This window comes from Sus scrofa, chromosome 15, assembly GCF_000003025.6.
Source record: "Sus scrofa isolate TJ Tabasco breed Duroc chromosome 15, Sscrofa11.1, whole genome shotgun sequence".
In the NCBI taxonomy this organism is placed as follows: domain Eukaryota; kingdom Metazoa; phylum Chordata; class Mammalia; order Artiodactyla; family Suidae; genus Sus; species Sus scrofa.
The window spans coordinates 3,179,982-3,199,945 of NC_010457.5; the positions used below are offsets into that span (position 1 = coordinate 3,179,982).

The window sequence follows — 19,964 nt, forward strand, 5'->3', positions numbered from 1 at the left end:
GTGAACGAACCCAGGACAGTTAATACCTGATGAATAAATGAGGTGTGACTGGATCTTTTGAGTCCAGCCTCCTATTGCTGCCCCCAGGCCAGAGTCTGCTCCAGTATCACCCCCACTTTGTCAAGCTGCCTGGCTTCCAAACCACCCATCCTCTTCATCCTGCTTCCCTCTTCTCCGAATCCCAGTCAAGCAGCTGGCTTGCCGCAGGTCCACACGCCCAGGGCAGCTTTGTAAGCTGCCAAGCAAATCATTAACTTCTGAAGCTGTCACAGGCAGGGGAACTCAGACATATCCTGCTGTCCTGCCTGCCTTGCATGGTGCAAATCAGCCCAGAGTTTGGGCAACTGGAGTGCTGCTGGGACCCAAGATCCCACAGCTGGCAACAGAGCTGAGTCAGGAGCCCTAGAGTGCCTCTGGGACATTTGCCTGGGAAGCCTTGAACTTTTGCAGAAATGGGGCTTGGATTTGGTCTGAGTTCTCTAACCTGAGGCCCTTCCAGTCTTCTCTGTGGTTGAGTGTGACCTGAGCCATTTGCATTTACTGAGGCCCTGACAGTTTCAAAAACAAAGACATGTCAGAATAGGATGGAGACTGTGGTATATTTTTTGTGTGTTCTATTGAACAAATGAATGATCTTCATACACACACACACACACACACACACACACACACACACACAAGATGATGCATGATGCTGTTACAGGTTAATTTCAAGACTCATTACAGAAATGCATTCCAAGTGCACAACAGGAAATACAATATAACTTTAAAGTTGCATGGAAAACATTCTTTCTTATACCTACTTCAATACACTTCAGTGACTGCACATCAAACCTCAGAAGCCATAATTGGAGGCTGTCTGTGAAGGTGAAGTCAGGGCCAAGTGGCCCACCCTCCTTCCCCTCAACAATAGGCTCAACACTCTCAAGGCCTGGACCCCATCCCCCTTCACCAGGGAGTCCTGCACAGATGGAGGTTTATGATGTAGTGTTGCCTGGCTGGCCAGCCTGGAATAAGTCACAGAGGATGCCCCACGCAGATGTGCCCTGGTCCCACTGTACTCCCTCTGTGGTAGGTGGGGAGGCTGATGTCCCAGGCTGGGGCTGTGAAGGGCCTGCCCTTGGGACAAACACTTGTAGCAGCAGGTGAAGTTGAGCTCAGGAGCCCCTCCGGGTCTCACCCACATGAAGTGCACCCAGCCCTTCCTGTGTGTTAGTTTCAGTCAGTGGAGCATGTGATCCCAGTGATTTAGGATCCTCCTTCTGTGTGTGTGATCTTGGCTGGGCCAGCCTGGTACGTGCTGCCACCCAGACTGGCCTTGGAATCATCAGGCAAGTACAAGTTCTGCCCTGGTGTTTTCATTCTCTGTCTCTCTGTCTCTTTTGTGCACTCTCTCTCTCTTCTGGGCTTGCAGAATAGCCCTAAGCATCTTCCTCAGTTACACATTTCTCCCATTTGGGAAACGTGTTTGCATGAAATCAGACAAGATCTCTGAAGTCCTTTGCTTGAAAGGGGTATCTGAAATATAAAGGGCCGATACCATTGTGAGGCTAAATGAGATAATGCATGTGAAATGTGTGAGCACAGCGCCAGCACAAAACATCTGCTCAATAAATGATGCTCTTATCATCTTTAATGGGGCTCAGCCTGGCAGTGCAAAGAGAGCCAGCTGATGTCTGCTAGCCATTAAAGTGCTGAATATAGGAACAGAATTATTGAGGAATTCTGAAGAATTTAGACTAAATTAATTAATTAATGCAAATAACTGTGCAGGTTACAATTCTCTGCTGGTCCCTAGGAAAATGATATTTGAACTTGAAAATCTTCAGATTGTTTTTCATCTCTAGTTCTCTGATAGTATAATGGAAGAGAAGTTATCCAAAAAGGAAATAATCCCAGCAGTTTTTGACCCTTGGGATATACTTACCTTGCTTACTTTTCCAGCCTTTACGTAGGACTTAATGTGTACTTTAATACCACAAATCATTTTCTGTGCATATTTTTCTTGTCTTGTCTTGTCTTTTCTTTTAAGAGCATGTGGAAGTTCCCAGGCTAGGAGTTGAATCGGAGCTGTAGCTGCTGGCCTACACTACAGCCACAGTAACTGGGGATCTGAGACATGTCTGTGATCCACATCACAGCTCACGGCAACACCAGATCCTTAACCCGCTGATCGAGGCCAGGGATGAAACCCAAATCCTCATGGGTCCTAGTCGGGTTTGTTAATAGCTGAGCCACGAAGGAACTCCATTTTTTTTTCTGTGCATATTTTTCAATGAAATAATGCATATAAAGTACCTAGGGAATTCCCTGCTGGCCCAGTGGGTGACAGATTCAGCACTGTAACTGCTGTATCCCAGGTTCAATCCCTGGCCCTGGAATTTCCACATGCCACTGGTACCAAAAACAAACAAACAAACAAACAAACAAAAAACAAAAAACAAAAAACAAAAAAACTGGATTAATTCCTGGCACATAAAAACTGCTCAATTAATTAAACTAATATAGGAGGGGTATAGGGAAGTGAACAGAAGTAGTTGGGTAAAAAAGAGCCAAGAATTCAGGTAGGCAAATCTGATAACCACTTCATTAGGTAACACAGTATTTTAAGTTCATTGATTTTGGAATCAGATCATTTAGGTTAAAATCCAGGCACCACTTACAAAATATATTAATTTTTCTATGCCCCAGTTTCCTCATTTATAAAGTCAAGATAATACTAGTACATTGTATGGAAAAGCTTGGAAACATAAAAAGAACATGCAGCCTTCCGTGAGCAGCTACTTTATGCTAGCCACAATTCTAGCTGCTTAGATTCTCTTTTGAGAGTTGACTTAAAAAAAATTCTTTTTCCCCTTTTTTGGCTGCCTGGAGGCATATGGAGTTCCTGGGCCAGGGATCAGTTCCAAGCCACAGTTGTGACCTACAACACAGTTGTGGCAACACCAGATCCTTAACACACTCTGCTTGGCTAGGGATCAAAGCTGAGTCTCAGTGCAGCAGAAACGCCACAAATCCCACTGTACCACAGTGGGAACTCCTAGAACAGGACTTCTTAAGTTTCACAGACCCTGAAGTTGGGGTCAGTATTCTGGGAATACGTACATTTTTTCCTAAAGAGAGCATCCACAGCTGTCCTTAGACGTACAAAAATCTTTGGATCTCAAGACAAGTTAGAAATCAGTGCCTTCCAGGCTTAGGCAATTGCTTCTCGGCCTCTTGGCTAAGATCAAGTGCAGACATAGGCAAGGGTTTTAGAGCTGGAAGACTTGTGAGAGAACGTACAGGCCAAACATTTTTAAGAAGGAGGATTACCTAGATGTCTACTCAAGATGCAGATCACTCCTCCCAAGAATTCTGATTCAGGAGAGTGCAGTGGTTTGGGAATAAGCGCCTTAGGTGCTTCTCACCAATAGGGGAGCCTAGGAAACTGACTTAATTCAACCTTCTCATTTCTCAGGTGAGGAAACAGACCCAGGGATTGACTCCCTTTTTTTTTTTTTTTTTTTTTTTTTTTTCTTTTTCATTTTTGGCAGCCCAGCAGCATATGGATTTCCCAGGCCAAGGATCAGATCAGTTGGGATCTATGTCACAGCTGTAGCCACGCTGGATCCTTTAATCTACTATGTGGGGCCAGGGATCAGAACCTGCGTCCTGGCACTGCAGAGATGCTACAGATCCTGTGGCCACAGAAGGAACTCCCTGGGACTGATTCACTTTGAATCACCTTCTAGCCCACATCTGCCAAGAAGCCTCCCTTCCCTCTACATGAAACAAGAGGAAAATAAAATGTGCAGCTACCTCTGAGTTAGCCCTTTAAGTCTCAGAGAAGCCTACACCTTTCTTGCCAGGATTTTGGACACCTCCCTCCAGCACTCTCGCCCCTCAGCCCATCCCACCCCTGTCCACAAGCCCCACCTTATCTAGCTCTACTATTTGAACAGCTGGGGCTATTCAGCTAACACTTTCAAGTGACATCCTGCAAACATGTAGATGTTTTGTTCCACTTCCTAAAGCCACAGGCTAATTAGACCCTGAAACAGAGAACTCTGCTCTGATGCCATCTCGTCGTGTGAGGCCCAGAGTGGGAAACACTTCTTTCCAGGCAGATCTTGGCAAGTACTGAGTCTGAAGCAAGAATGGGGCAGATAACAACTGTATCAAGAGTGGTGATGTTTCAGGGACACCCAAGAGTGGTGATGTTTCAGCCCAAGACTTATTAGACAAAACCAAGCATCTTCTCTTTTTGACTCTGAGATTTTCTCTGTCCTTACCAAGGGCAGCCAAGGATGCATGTGTTTCCTTGGGCTTTTGATGTTCACCAATCGCAGAGTCCTGATGTAGCAAAAAGTTGAAATAATCTTCCCAAAGTGAGTTGAGCACACCTCTCACGTACAAGGCAAGCAGGAAAAAATTCCAAGGTGGCATGCTGCAGCAGTTCCATTTCCCTGAGAAGACTAAGAAAAGATGCAGCTGGCCCCCTTGGGCCTGTGCTTGACCCTTAAGCTGGGCAGCAAATCAGCATTTCCGTATTTATCCCTCAGTATTATCTTTTACCCTCTTGAGGACTGTGAATCAGTGTGAATTTGCTTGGCTATCTAAAACACATCAGCTTGGGATAGGCTTGCCCTCTTTTGCTTGGTTTCAGAGCAAGCAGTGAAGCATGGACTATAAAAGTATGGGTCTGCTTATAAAGTTGTTGGCTATAAAAATGCTCAAATGCCTTTGTTGTTGTATTCTGAAACCCAGGAAAGAAGCTCTGGATTATTCCAAATTTACTTCTTATTTTTGAAGGCAACACAAACATCCTTATCATCTTTTTAATTGGCTAGGTCAATGAGGAACTAAAATTCCATTGTGGAGAAAATCCTACATATAAAATCAGAGTTCTAGTACCACAAACACACCAAGAAAAATCTACCTCAGGACCTTTGCACTCACTGTTCCTTTCCTTGGAACGATCTCCAGATCTTTGCAAGGCTGGCTCCTTCAACCATTCACAGATGCTTTCCCGGACCATCCAAGCCACGTGGTATCAGACACCCTGTTCTGTGTTCTTCATAGCACGTAAATGTGCAGAATCATTTTAGAAAGTGTTGTGCACTGGTTTATAACTTGCCTCTTGGAAAATGAAGATTTTTTAGCTTCGTGGTGGCTCAGTGGGTTAAGGATCCAGTGTTGTCACTGCTATAGCTCTGGTCACTGCTGTGGTATGCGTTTGACCCCTGGCCTGGGAACTTCTGCAAGACATGGGTGTGGCCAAAAAGAAAGAAAGGAAAAGTGAAGGAAATGTAGATTTTGTCTTATTTACCACCTTTCCCCAGCTCTGAAAACAATGCTGAGTACAAAGTAGGTGTTCACTTTGCTGTACAGCAGAAATTGGCAAAACATTGAAAATTTTAAAAAATATATGCATCACAAAAAAGTAGGTGGTCAGATCTTTGCGGAAAAGTTGACGACTGGCTTACATTGTTGCAGCAGTTTTGAATGCATCAAATGAGGAAGTCAGCGGCTCAGGGTTTGGGTTGGGGAATAAGCTCTGCCTAGGAGTGAGACAGGATTTCAGTGGAGTCTCTTTACATTGCTCGTCCTCGAGAGGAAAGTGGACTCTGGAGCCAGCTCTACCGCTTCCTAGCTCTGCGATGATGATGATAGACAATGCACTTCACCTCATCACATCTGTCTGTGGGGAGAATACCAATACCACCCCCATCCATTCCTCCTAAAGAGATTCCAGGATGCACATGCAGAACAGGCTATTCCTGAGAGCTGGGCATGGTGCCAAGTGCTTCACGTCACAGAAAGGTTAGATAACTAGTGCAGGGCCCTCGGGCAACCCAGGGAAGAGTGGGAGCCACTGGAATGCCAGTCCAGAAGCTGCCCAAGTCCACTCTTGATCACCAGGGTCTGACGCATAGAATACACGTGACAAATGACCGTGGCAAAACATTTCCACAGCACTGACATCAAGCAAAGCTTGACCTCATGTTGGAGAGGCATCAGAGTGGTTGCGAAACTAGCCTGAAGCCCTATTCACTGCAGTTCTTGGGAGAGAGAGCGTTTTCTCTCCCCATCAAAGGGCCTAAGCACAACCTTTCCCCAAAGGAAAGAGGGTGGAGCAGCGGGCAAAGGGAGGACCTGTAGTGAGACTCCCTCTCACGGAGGAGAATTAGGTAATTCCCGGGGCCTCTCACAGCCTCCTCTCCTACCCTAAGTATCAGAGATGCTAGGTGAAGGCATAGCTGGAGACCAAGGCAAAAATACTTTTTCCTGGCAAGTTTTTGAGAATAACAATTAAATACAAGGCAACAACCTCCAAATGGAGTAACTCACGCTAAGCCCCAGGTCACCAAACTAAGACTTGCTTTATTACCATTTCAGTTCTCTCAGAAATGCAGTCTTAAACCAGGCAATCAGGAGCTGCCTGATCAGCCACTTGCTAGGTCATCCCTTCCTTCTGACTATAAAACTCTTCCTTTCTGTGCATGTCCTTGGAGCTTCTTTCTGGCTGCTAGATTGGGATGCTGCCTGGTTCATGAATCATTGAATAAAGCCAAAATCTTTAAGATTTACTTCATTGAATTTTATTCTCAACATAACAACCACTTATATTTAAGCGGCACTTTTATAAGATGCTTGCACACACAATATCTCATCTGATGCTCACAGCAAACTGAAGAGTGGAGAAGGGCAGTGGGATACAAATTTCCACAATTCGGATATGGAGGGGAGGCAGGGCTAAACAACTTGACCAGGAGCCCACTGATGGTCCACGGGAAGCAGAGTCAGATGCAGATCCCAAGTCCATCATTCCTTCCATTTGGAATGTCTCAGTAGCATCACTGCCTGACAGCCAGTGCTCTGGGGGTATTTTGCTATTGTGGGCATGTCCCAGAAGGGGGCACTGCAGGACAGCAAGGATGCCTCAGCTGCTGGTTGGGGTCTGGCTTGCAGGCGACCATGTTGCCACTGGCTGAAGGAAGGAACATCTCGTGACCCAGACACTTTTGCCACAAGCTTGTCCTTCCCAGCCCTGCAGTGGCACATCAGAAGCATCCTCAGACAGGAGAGGCACAGGTAAAGCGAGTCTGCGGTCAAGTGCGGGGCTCAGGGAACCCCGCTAGTGCTGTTCCTGTCCCTTTATGTTGTTGGACATGCACATGCATGTGTGGTATGATTGGCATGTTTATTTTTTTCTAAAACCCAAACCACTAAAATGAGATCCTATTAATCATTGTGACAGGGCTGGAGGTGAGGTACAGGGCAGCTATTATCAGCAGTGATTTCTGAGAGCCTTCTCTGAGGCCTCACACAGACCTGAGGACGAAGGAACCCACCCAGACCTTCCGATAGGGCTGGTTCAGCTGGATCAAAGAACCATGCTTTATTTTTAGCTTGAGAAGCCGAGGAATACAAGTTACATATTTTAAAACGCAGCTAGACACAGTGCCCTAAAGAGAGAGAAAAAAAAAGTCAACATGGATAAGTGAAATCTTACTGAACACAGTTTGAAAACCAGTGCCTGAAATAATTGCTGCACTTCTAAGTATCTGCTGTGTATGAAGCAGATTCTGAGCACTGACTCCTGCAGGCAGCCTCCCTCCAGAAGCCCTGCAGAGGTTATCAGGCAGGCTGTGAAGTGCTGTGAGGTGGCTTGGTTAGCATTTGGCTGATTCTTTCCTAGGTGCATTTGATTGCTAAAAGTAATTCAAATAAGGTCTCAGATTCTTATGAAAGGAAAACACATGAAGTTGCAAAGTAATGAAACTATGTATAAATTCCTTACAAAAGGATTTTTGAGGATGGTTGCCGGTTATCACTACACACACACACAAACACACACACAGCACTGTCCTGAGAGGCAGTGTTACAAGCTGTGGCAAGCACAAACCAGTCTGCCTGGGTTTGAGTCCTGGCTTTTCCCTCCAGCTGTGAGACCTCAGGCCAAGGTGCTTAACCTCTCTGTGCCTGCTTCTTCTCCGCTAAAGTGGAGATAATGGTGCCTACCTCGTGGGGTTAGTAGAAGGATTAGACGGATTAATATGTGCAAGGCCCTTAAAAGAGTGCCTGGCACACAGCCAGGATAGTCTCGCCTTAATCCACTGCCTGCTGCAGCTTTCCATGTGCTGTACACATCATCGGAAGCAAGATTATCAGTTTTTCTCATTTCAGGTATACAATCTGACCTGAGGTTTTTTTTTTTTTTTTTTTTTTTTTTTTTAAGCTATCCTATGAGAACAATTTGCAGTCTGGCTACAGGGAGGGGCGAGGGTTTGAAGGGTCCTGGAAAGAGGGGATCCAAATAGAACCTCCTTCCACACAACGGGAGCCAAGCAGGTGGAGGATTCCAACCTGCCACCACAGCGTATTGCAAGTGGGAAGATCCACAAGGGTTGGGGTTACCTGCAAGGCTTTTATGATTTTGAATACAACTAATCACACAGAAATGGGTGCTTTCTCAGCAGATTGGCTGAAGAACCACCCAACACCAAAGGGAAAGTAAAAATCCCATGGCTCCGTCTGCCTTTTGTCAAGTGAGCCCACATTTTCCTCTGATGAGATACCTCCCACTCCTGTTCTACTTATTATGTACATAAGACAAATCACAAGATGTAACCTGTCACAAATGCTGGAATTAAACCTGCCAATACACACATCACTGGTAATTGCTTTGGCAGTTTATAGCTTCAGTTCCCCATTCTCCCACAGATGCTCAGCTTGCAGTGCTTCCAAGGCATAGCCTGAGCACGGCTCAGAGCTCAGAACAGAAAACCTCGAGAAAAGCTGGCAGAAACCCAGGGAAGAGTGGGTGTTAGTGCAGACGTGCCGCATCGCAGAGCTGCTGGTCCTGGAACCTATGGGGTCACTTCCCAGTGATGCTGAAATGTTCTTTGCAATTCTGTGCTTTGTGATCAGGACTGCTTTCCCATTTTAAATAAACAGGCTTCTGCCTAAATATTCATCCACTGTGTTCCAAGTTTTACTACATAAATCACCTCTAACCATCTGATATCTGGTAACTGTCTCCTCCAAAATCAAGAAGATGGAGAAATAACAAATTCAAGGAGATGGATAAGATAACACAAAAACACATCATCTGCAGTGCCCTCAATTCCATTTATAAAACCTTTATTTCCTTTATTTGGTATCCATCCTTCCACTTTTTTTTTTTTTTTTTGGTTTGTTTTTTAGGGCCGCACCTGCAGCATATGGAAGTTCCCAGGCTAGGGGTCAAATCTACACCACAGCTCATGGCAATGCCAGATCCCTGACCCACTGAGCAAGGTCAGGGATCAAACCCACATCCTTATGGATACTAGTTGGGTTTGTTTCTGCTGTGCCACAAAGGGAATTCCCACATCCTTCCATTTTTAATTGATGAAAGCAGTTTAATGTCTGGCTCTCATCCAACTTTAATCAAACCAAGAGTGAGAATGAGGGTGTTTTACAAATATAAGGCCATGCATGGTCACAGGATTTCAGTGGAAGAAGTCTCTTTGTTAAGAGAGCAGCTAAAAATAATCCTATCTTGCTGTCTGTTATTCTCCGAAGGCTTCACACCCTGGCATCCTCTCACAAGATCTTAGCCCTGTACATTAATAGTAATAATCAGTAGGTTAAACAGGAATACACCCCAAACCTTCAAAAAAAAAAGGCCAATAATCTTTCCACACATGCAGAGCTCTGAGAATGCTAATGAGCTGGAACATATTATTAGAGTAAGTGCCTTTCTCGGGCAAGAAGAAATTCAGAAATTCACCTCATACACTGATCTATGAAGCTTTAACTCAATCCTGCTTTTTAAAAAGTTAAGACACTTACTGGCATCAGTGGCAGTCTTTTTAGTGCTGAAGGAACAAATGTCAGGTTTTCCCGATTCTTCAATGAAAAAAGTTAAAAGCAGATATTAAAGCAAAGCAAAAGACAAACAGGTCAAGGTGGACTTTGCTCAGGCTTCGAATTCAAGCAGCTGCTTCCTCAAATGAACTTCATGGCCAGAAAATGGCCCATCTTCACGCCAGCACTGAGGCCTTTAGTGAGAGAGCCTTTAGGATGACTCAAATAAGAAAAAACAGATCAGGGAGCTCCCAATGTGGCTCAGCGGGTTGAACCCAACTAGTATCCATGAGGATTTGGGTTTGCTCCCTGGCCCCACCCAGTGGGTTAAGGATCCAGCATTGCCATGAGCTGTGGTATAGGTCCCAGATGCAGCTCAGATCCGCTGTGGCTATGGCTGTGGCACAGGCCGGCAGCTGCAGCTCCCATTCGACCCCTGGCCTGGGAACTTCCATATGCCATGGGCATGGCCCAAAAAAGAAAAAAAAGAAAGGAAAAACAAACAAAAAACCCCAGACCAGCCAAAGTTTAATTCGACTTTATTTTCCACTTTTAATATTTTTCAAATTATACAACATGCAGTCTGCCAGAGTATCCATACATCTTCATTTTGGAACCTAGAAGACAACCAGATTTTTCCATGGGCCAGGGGAGGGTTACTTCCAGATCTTTTGTTACATGTACTATATTACAGCATGATTACTTTATATAAACTGCCATTCTCCCCCCTCACACCACCAGAACAAATTTGTCCACAATTTTTTTTTTAATGAAAGGTACTGTACAGATACACAAAGCCCAGAGAACACACATCTGCAGTACACATGACATCCTTTACAACTAGACATGTATAAATTCTACAGAATGCCCTATTCCCCTTATATCTGCACACAGTAAAAAGTATTTTAAACTCATAGACAATTTGTAAATGTGTAAGCAGACTTCATGGAGTGGTGCCTCCTTCGGCTATTACCTGGCCCTTATCCAGTAAAAAAGTCGACAGTTAGTGTTCAGTGAAGCCATTTTAGAGTGTGATGGTTCCTTGAGCTTGGTCAAGATATTCAGGGTGAGAGAACTTCTAAGTGACATCCTCCCCCTGCCCGCCCCCTCCTGCCCCTGCCAATGAAAAACTTCCTAAGAAGTCACAGAGCAAGAATCTAAATGTCTTCTGCTAATGTCTCCTAAAAAAAACACAAAAAAACAAAAAAAACAAAAAAAAACACTCCAAAGAGGGGACTGTTAAGAATTTTTATTTGCTTTCAGTTATTTCTCTAGAAAAGAAGTGATATTCCCCCCATGAGTCTTGGTGATGGCTGAGGCTGGCTGTGAACAGAAACATCACTTCCTCATGTGAAGTCAGGGCTTCAAAAACTCTCTAGATGCTACATTCTAGACAGACATTTTTATTTCTTCATTGATCCCAGTATTTCTACAAATTCTAATTTCCTTAATCATACGATACTATTTCCTTTAAAAGTCTTAATCCACACTTCTGTTCTGTTCTCCCTACTACTTGCCATTCAACAAGGCAAACTGGACAGCATTGGGAGAGAAGACGCATTTGTACAGAATTCTCTAGTAATTGACCAAAACACATTTGGCATTAATATTTTTTTAGTCTCCACCATAAATGTTGATATCTCAAAGAGCATTCCTCTAATTTAACAATCCACCATCCTGCAGGGAGAGATTGTGTGTAGAAACCATCCGGTTATTCTTTTACAGCATCAAAGAATAAATTTTCAAGAAGTAGCATAAAATATAAAATTATTCATAGAGGAGAAACACACACACACACACACACAAGCAAAAGAGCAGCATATAACCAAAATATAATCATAGGCTTAGTCATTCAGAAATGTGGTCTTCACATCTGGAGTACAAATGTAAAGGTACAAGAGTTCAAAAAAGTGAAAATTGCATGAATGTGGCTCTTGACAAAAGCAACCTGTAGATATAGTCCTGATATTACCTTATTATATAAAGTAATGTTTAGGGATCCATGTGAATATACCATATAATTCATTCCAAGCATCTGCCTACCTTTTAGTCACAGTGTAGGAAAATTAGTTTAGAGGTCCTATAAAGATTAAAGCCAGGTGAACTGACTGGCTGATCAGCACCTAGCACAATTATCTTTAAGAGACGTCAAAGCCAACTTTCTCTGTGAGTAAAAGTAAAGTGAATTTTAGAGATCAAGAAATATGGAACTACATGTGAGTGTTTCTTTTGGAAACATAAAAGGCCCAAACAGCCCTTCAGAATTAGAAAAGAGGTGCCCAGGGAAAAATCACTTTGGAAAATAGTCTAAAATAATCTATTAAAACAAGAAGGCCCAAAGAAAGAATTACTGACCTTTGTTCTATTTCCAAATATATAGCTGAACAGTTGCAGGACAGACAGCAGTGGTGTGACAATTTATTCATTGGCAATCTTCTCAAAGACTAATGTTTTAACTTCCAAAGTCAGGGGCAAACATATTAACAGCAAGGTTGTAATTTATGGCATATGCTGATAAAATTTGCAAAACCTGTCCTGCAAGGATCCTTCTATCAGGTGGCAAACAGCATTTGAGCAGTTATATTGGGCAAGTACTAGCAACAACAGAAAAAAATCAAACAGAAGAATTTTGAAAATGTAAATGGTTGCAAAATTATCACTTTTATGAAATAAATACTTCAGTAGAATTCGCCCTCTTCTCTCTACCCCCCAAACAAAACAAAACACACATAAACAAAGTGCAACATTTAACAAATAAATTAAGTTGAAGCGCTCTTCTTGGTTAGGGAAATCTTATACAAGAAGAGTTTGGAAGTCAATTCAGTCTTTAGTGCTTCACACACACACACACACACACACACACACACACACACACACACACGCACAAACTACCACCCACCGGTGATGAGAATGTGAAACGTCTCTCTCAGCATAATTTCATTCCAGTGATGACAGCAGCAGATGCAGCCAGTGCTCATCCAGGGCAGGCACAACCATAGGATAGGTGCTTGCACCGAGATTGGTTTGGTTGTCATTGACTTAGCCTTCAAATTGATCAAAACAAACAGCAGCACACAAGACTAACTTAATGAATCTTCATTGGCATCCCTGAAAAGCTGACTACTTGGAAATTGTTCATTTTAAATATGCACAACTGGAAATAAGAGTGGCTTCAGCTTTAGATTCGTGTAGTTGAATAAAACAATAGCTGGCTAAGAAAATCCATCCACATTGATTTCCTCTAATTCTGCCTAAGATGAAACCTATCTCTTTGATGCCAAAGAGAGAACTCAGTCAGCAAGGTTGGGTTAATATAACAACTTATTCATGGCAACTTGTTCATAGGCACAAAAACATGTCAATGACTTCCCCCCGAGGCTCCCTTTTTCAACTGCTGGAATGGTCCTGGATTTCATTAGCAATACCCCCTCCAGCCTTAGGATGGTTCCCTAGAGAAAGAGGCTATCCCCCCATGCAAGCTCCTGTAGGATCAGGGAGGAGGAAGCAAGGAGGGGGTCAGCCCCATTTTCTGTTTGTCCAACTTCACAGCATTTTCAACACTTCTGAAGGAATGATGCTCAAACTGGGCTGGCTGAGACTAGTCACTGCAGGTTCAATAGCAAGCAGCTCAGAAGTGAATGTTATGACTTCTTGCATTTACATAAATGTGTCTGAGTGAACAATTTCTACATCACTACTGTCAGATTGTTTTTCTGTCTCTAAGAAATTTGCTTTGCCTTTGAACAGGTGTCATACTAAAACATGTATTTTACAGATCCAAAGATGAGACCAGGGTATTCAAAACGTGTCTTTGGGGTGGTTTGTTTTGGAAAAGTGTTCAGAATGAAAATTGTGAACTCTATAGCAGCACTTTTTTTGTTCCCTAAAAATATAAAGTAATGTGTTTATTTTACAGGAAACCAGACAGTTGCAATGGGCAGGAGGGGGGGCCCTCCCCCACCTCCACGGCACTTGGTTGCTTCCCCCAGGGAATGGTGTTTGCCGGGATGGTGACTGCTGAGAAAGGAGGCTCCGAGGCCACCCAGTGACCACCCAATGCCAGCAGCAATAGGTCCCAGGAGTAAGTGGATCTTCTGTAATTGTCCCCTTCAGATATCTCAGGAAGAGAAAAGTCCAAGCACACATCTATACACAGAGAAACTCTACACAGCTCAAATATCTGAAACTGGTGTACTGCAGATGGCTGGGGTAAGCAAGTGTAAAAGAAAATGGAAATTGTGTAGGAGAGAAAAAAAAAGAAAGGAATTTTGGTGATCAATGTAGTCCTTGACATGCTACGTGGAGAGTCATATCTGTTGAAAGAGAACCAAAGAGAGAACATAGGAGTTAGAGAACACAATGGAAATTCACTCCTCGGGGGGAAAAAAATTCATTTTAGATATTTAAACCAGAGCTGTCCCAAATGAAATACCGTGTGAGCCATGCATTTAATTTTAAAGCTTCAAGTGAAAAGGGACAGGTAAGATTAATTTTAATAATATATTTTATTTAACCCCATACAGTCAATATAGCCTCACTTCAACATGTAAACCCATATTAGGTTCTGAGATAATTCACTTTATAAGATTACTACTGAGATAGGGCACAGTCTTCTCCCCACAGTGTTTGCCATCTGGGTGTATATTTTGCACTTTCCACACATCTTGGAGTGGACTTGGGCACCTTTCAAGTGCTCAGTAGTCACATGTGGCCACTACCAAGTGGACAGCACAGCCTCCTACTTACTGCTTTTGCTCTAATATTTAGCCCTGACAAGAGTCTTTTCTAAAAGTTACTGTCTATTGAAACTACAGATACTTGGAGAAAACATAATGCATTTTCTCATTCCTCAGGGAACTCAAACCACCATTTCTTACTTGCCAGCACTTTAAGGTATCCAGGCAGGTCAGACACATCCCCTGACCCAGGCTCCCTCACGAAAGAGGCTCCCAGTCCTGAAAGGTATGCTTCCCCTCCACCAGATGATGAAGTTACTCGGAAGACCACCACACTGATTTCATTCCATGCCCCACCAGAATGTTCATCTGATCACAGTCAAGTCTCCAGGATGAAAACTCACTAGTCCTGACTCAGAGGCCAGCCCCAGAGTGGCCTCAGTCAGCCTTTGGACCAACTCCAATCAACTCAACTTTCACGGTCCCTGAAAGTTGTCACTGGGACTGGGCATATATCCAGACACAACTACAATTCAAATAGAAAATGTGGTATTAATGAAAAAACAAAAAAAACCAAACAAACAAAAAAAAAAAGAAAATGTGGTATGTATACACAATTGAATACTACTCAGCCATAAAAAAGAACAAAATAATGCCATTTGCAGCAACATGGATGGAACTAAAGACTCTCATACTGAGTGAAGTAAGTCAAAAAGATGAAAGACAAATACCAAATGATATCACTTATATCTGGAATCTAATATACGGCACAAATGAACCTTTCCACAGAAAAGAAAATCATGGACTTGGAGAATAGACTTGAGGTTGCCGGGAGGAGGGGGAAGTAGTGGGGTGGATTGGGAGCTTGTGGTTAATGGATGCAAACTATTGCCTTTGGAATGGATTAGCAATGAGATCCTGCTGCACACTATGCCTAGTCACTTATGATGGAGCATGATAATGTGAGAAAAAAATGTATACATGTATGTGTAACTTGGTCACCATGCTGTACAGCAGAAAAAAGATTGCATTGGGGAAATAACAATGAAAAAAAATTACAAAAAAAGATACACGTACCCCTATGTTTGTAGCAGCACTATTCACAATAATCAAGATGTAGAAACACCTAAATATCCATTTACAGATGAATAGATTAAGAAGATATGGTACACACATATATAATGGAATACCTACCACTCAGCCATTAAAAAAGAGTGAAAAAATGCCATTTGCAGCAATGGATGCAGCTAGAGATTATCTACTAAGTGAAGTAAGTCAGAAAGAGAAAAAAAATACCGTATCACCTGTAAGTGGAATCTAAAATATGGCACAAATGAACCTATTTACAAAACAGAAACAGACTCACAGACAAAGAGAACAGACTTGTGGTTACCAAGGAGAAGGGCGGGGAGGGAGTGGGATGGACTGGGGGTTTGGGGTTAGTAGATACAAACTATTACATTTAGAGTGGATAAGAAATGAGGTCCTACTATATAGCGCAGGGAACTATATCCTGTCTCTTGGGATAGAACACGATGGAGCATAATATGAGAAAAAGAATGTATATATATGTATGACTAGGTCACTTTCCTGTACAGCAGAAACTGGCACAACTTTTTTTACTTTAATAAAAAAAAGAAAGGAAACACATGGGAACTGCCAAGCACAGGAAGTATAAAAAACACTAAGTAAAACCCAACTGCTCTTCTGATTTTAAAAGAACTCCATATAGATACATAATGGAATACTATTCAGCCATAAAAAAGAATTAAAATTTTTTCTATTTGCAACATGAATGGACCTAGAAGATATCATGCTTAGTGAAGTAAATCAGACAAAGACAACTAATGTATATTATCACTTATATGTGGAACCTGAAAAAATAAAACAAACTAGTAATATAACAACAACAACAAAACAGACTGATAGTGGTTACCAGTGGGGAGAAGGAGCAAGACGGGGTAAAGGATTGAGGAGTACAAGCTACTATGCATAAAATAATAAGCCGCAATATATTGTGTAACAAAGGGAATATAGCCAATACTTCATAACTATAAATGGAGTATAATCTATAAGAATTTAAATTCACTGTGTTGTACACCTGAAACTGACATAAAATTGCAAATCAACTATAATGTAATCAAAAAAAGAACTCCAACCTGATACATCTTGCTTTCTCTTTTTGCCTCGAAGGCTTACATCCAAATTTAGTGCTCAACTGTGGTAAATATCTCACCTGCTACAATGCTCTCTCCCTCTCTAATTTTTATTGTCTTCACTCTCCTGATTTATGTGTTATAATATTGTATGCAAATTCACATTTTTGTATACATAAGCAGGCTATAAATTATAAACAAACAAAAATTCAATGTGGAAAGGGATTTTTAAAATAGATAAGAGCCAAGTGGGTGGGGATAAAAAGAATAAAGAACAGAAATTGAGTATAAAAAAAAGAGAGCACATTCCTTTTTAGAATACCACCTCTTTCACGACACAAAAAATAAACATTCAGTGAGCTCATTTGATAACGACCATTTCTTGCTCCAACAGTGCAATTGCTCACAATTACAAAGCTGCTCAATTAAAAGCGGTTTAAGCAGCCTTATATGGTACTATTCCCATCATTTTCAGAAGTCACACAGAGGGATTTGTCTTTGGGAAGAGCATCCTCAGCCTCTCTGGTGAGATTCTGTGCTTATCATTAGGACCAGAAATGAAAAACCTGGTTGTCATTTCAACTCATTTTGAGCTGAAAACCAAGAGGCTCAGGAATGCTTTCTGAATATGACCTGTGAAACCCTCATTTCACTTTTCTTATGGGTTCATTTTCCTAAGCACACTACCTCAGAATCTTTTGTGGGTTGCCCTGGTCATGAGATGGTCGTCCTGTGTGCCTGGAGGCAGGGAGATACCAAGAACATACCTGAAACTGTAGGATTATGGCTTAACATGATGACTGCAGCCAACGCATGATGACACAGCCAAGCACTCAACACACAAACTCAACGGGGTGGTCTTGACAACTCCAGCAGACCATGAAGTGACATGGTTTCCACAGAAGGCCTTTCATTCCAAGCCCCTTACTCCTCCCAGCGTGCAAGATTCGACATGTTCTGGCTAACAGTTTGGGAGAAACAGGGGGCCACAAAGGAGGCCTGACCTGCTTAGTTTAACCCCCTGGAGGAGGGTTCGAGAGAACAGATTGTGAGGGCTCTGAAAGGAAAACACAGGAGCTCCACCAAAAAAACCCGTCCTTTATTACCTAGCAGTGCTCTTTCATCCTGAGTTAGAGATCTTTATGGGCCTGTCTGCCAAAGCAACCTTTTCAGAAGGCCCAAGAAAAATGGATTCAACTAGATACTCCCATCTATCCCCCCAACCGTCTAGATGTTCACCTCTGAGATATCAGGGAGAGAATGGATGTAACATACAGAGGTAAATGCTTAGTCTCAAGAAAAACCATCTCGGACTGCTCTGATAACATGGACTGGCCATCCAGAGAGGTTGGTGAGTCTTAAGAACATTTGTTTTTTTCTTTTTAGGGCCACACCCACAGCATATGGAAGTTCCCAGGCTAGGGGTCGAATGGGAGCTACCAGCCAGCCTACACCACAGCCACAGCAACACGGGATCGGAGCCATGTCTGCGACCTACACCACAGCTCACGGCTATGCTGGATCCTTAAACCACTGAGCATGGCCAGGGATGGAACCCGCAACCTCAGGGTTACTAGTTGGATTTGTTTCTGCTGAGCCACAACAGGAACTCTGAGAACATTTAAAAGCCAGTTCTGCTGACCCTCCTTTGATGGTTCAGGGAAGTCAACTCACTTGCCTAAAAGCATGGTACTGGACCACATGACCTTGCTAGTGGTCTGCCCCTGGGCTTCTGCCCGACTGGAGGTGGTAATTCAGAGGGGCAACAAGTGACCAGTTAGGAGGAAATAAAGTCGCCTTTCTTTAGAAGGGGTGAGGAAGGCTGAAGAAAGGAGCTAATTATACATGAGTTTTGCAAGGAGTTAGAGATTGTTTCCCGCCCACTTTGGCTTACGCAGTTGCGTGCAGTGGATTTACGCTTAATCCAAACAGCACGCAGTTTTATCTTTCCTTTTGCTTTACCATTCTGTCCCCACATTACAAGAATTACCAACTGCACCAGACATATCACTGCTGAACAGAAGTGGGTTCATCTTCCAGGAGCACCAGTCCATCTGCTGGGGAGGGGCAATTTTGAACTCATAACTCTGAGAACTATGCATCGAGGAGAATGAAGTCCAGCAGCCACTGCATGGGAGACCAAGCGAGGAATTCTTTCTCCTAGGTTCTCTGCAATGCCGCCCTTTGAATTCACAATGCTAGTTTTAAAGTGCCCACCTTTTCTGTCTTTTCTCCCTAAAATTCTCCTTCATCTACTCCTTTTAGGCCTGTCTCCATGGCCACTATAACACTGGCAAATGTTTGTCAGGGCCTTTTTTTTTTTTTTTGGCTGCATCCAGAGCATGTGGAACTTCCCAGTCCAGGGATCAAAACCTGAACCACTGCAGTGACAACACTGGCTCCTTAACCCACTGAGCCACATGGGAACTCCTCAGGCCTAATTTTTGCCAGGCATCCATCTATAACTTTTCACTCTCCTTTCAATTCCCAACACAAACCTGTGATTGAAGGTACTGTGATCAGAAGTTCTCCATGCCACGGTTTTCTTAGCAATTAAATGGACAAGAATCTTGTCTGGAGTGACAAAGCTGGGTCTTCTTCAGATACTTCAACTAAAACAACACACTAGAGCAGAGAGGAGACAGCAGCAGCAATGGAATTCAGCTGTTGTCTATTAAGCTTAATAATAGAGATCTGTGAAACCACAAAACATGCCATTCTGTTTTTTGTTTTGGAAAATGATTACTTTTCATTAAAAATGGCATTTGTTGGAATTCCTGTGGTGGCTCAGTGGTTAACGAATCCGACTAGGAACCATGAGGTTGCAGGTTCGATCCCTGGCCTTGCTCAGTGTGTTAAGGATCTGGTGTTGCCGTGAGCTGTGGGGTAGGTTGCAGACGTGGCTTGGATCCTGCGTTGCTGTGGGTCTGGCGTAGGCCGGTGGCTACAGATCCAGTTCAACCCCTAGCCTGGGAACCTCCATATGCCACAGAAACGGCCCAAGAAAATGGCAAAAAGAAAAAAAAAAAAAAAAAAAAAGGCATTTGTTTTTCTTTGATTATTTTTTTTGGGGAGGGTGGGGTGGGCCACGCCTATGGCATGCAGAAGTTCCTGGGCCAGGGACTCAACTTGAGTCACATCAGTGACAATACCAGATCCTTAACCCACTGAGGCACCAGGGAACTCCAAAAAATGGCATTTTCTTTTTCTTTTTTCTTTTTTTTGTCTTTTTTAGGGCCACATGCAAAGGATATGGAGGTTCCCAGGCTAGGGGTCAAATCGGAGCTGTAGCCAC

At 43.0% G+C, this 19,964-nt stretch overlaps 1 protein-coding gene across 1 annotated transcript in view; it reads right to left on the reverse strand.

Annotated features, from left to right (window-relative positions):
* The window catches only part of KIF5C (kinesin family member 5C), a 171,130-nt gene continuing 161,525 nt past the window's right edge, over positions 10,360–19,964 (reverse strand). The window contains exon 26 of the mRNA XM_003359416.4: positions 10,360–14,150. The gene's annotated coding sequence lies outside the window, so the exon portion shown is untranslated. The remainder of the gene's footprint in view (positions 14,151–19,964) is intronic.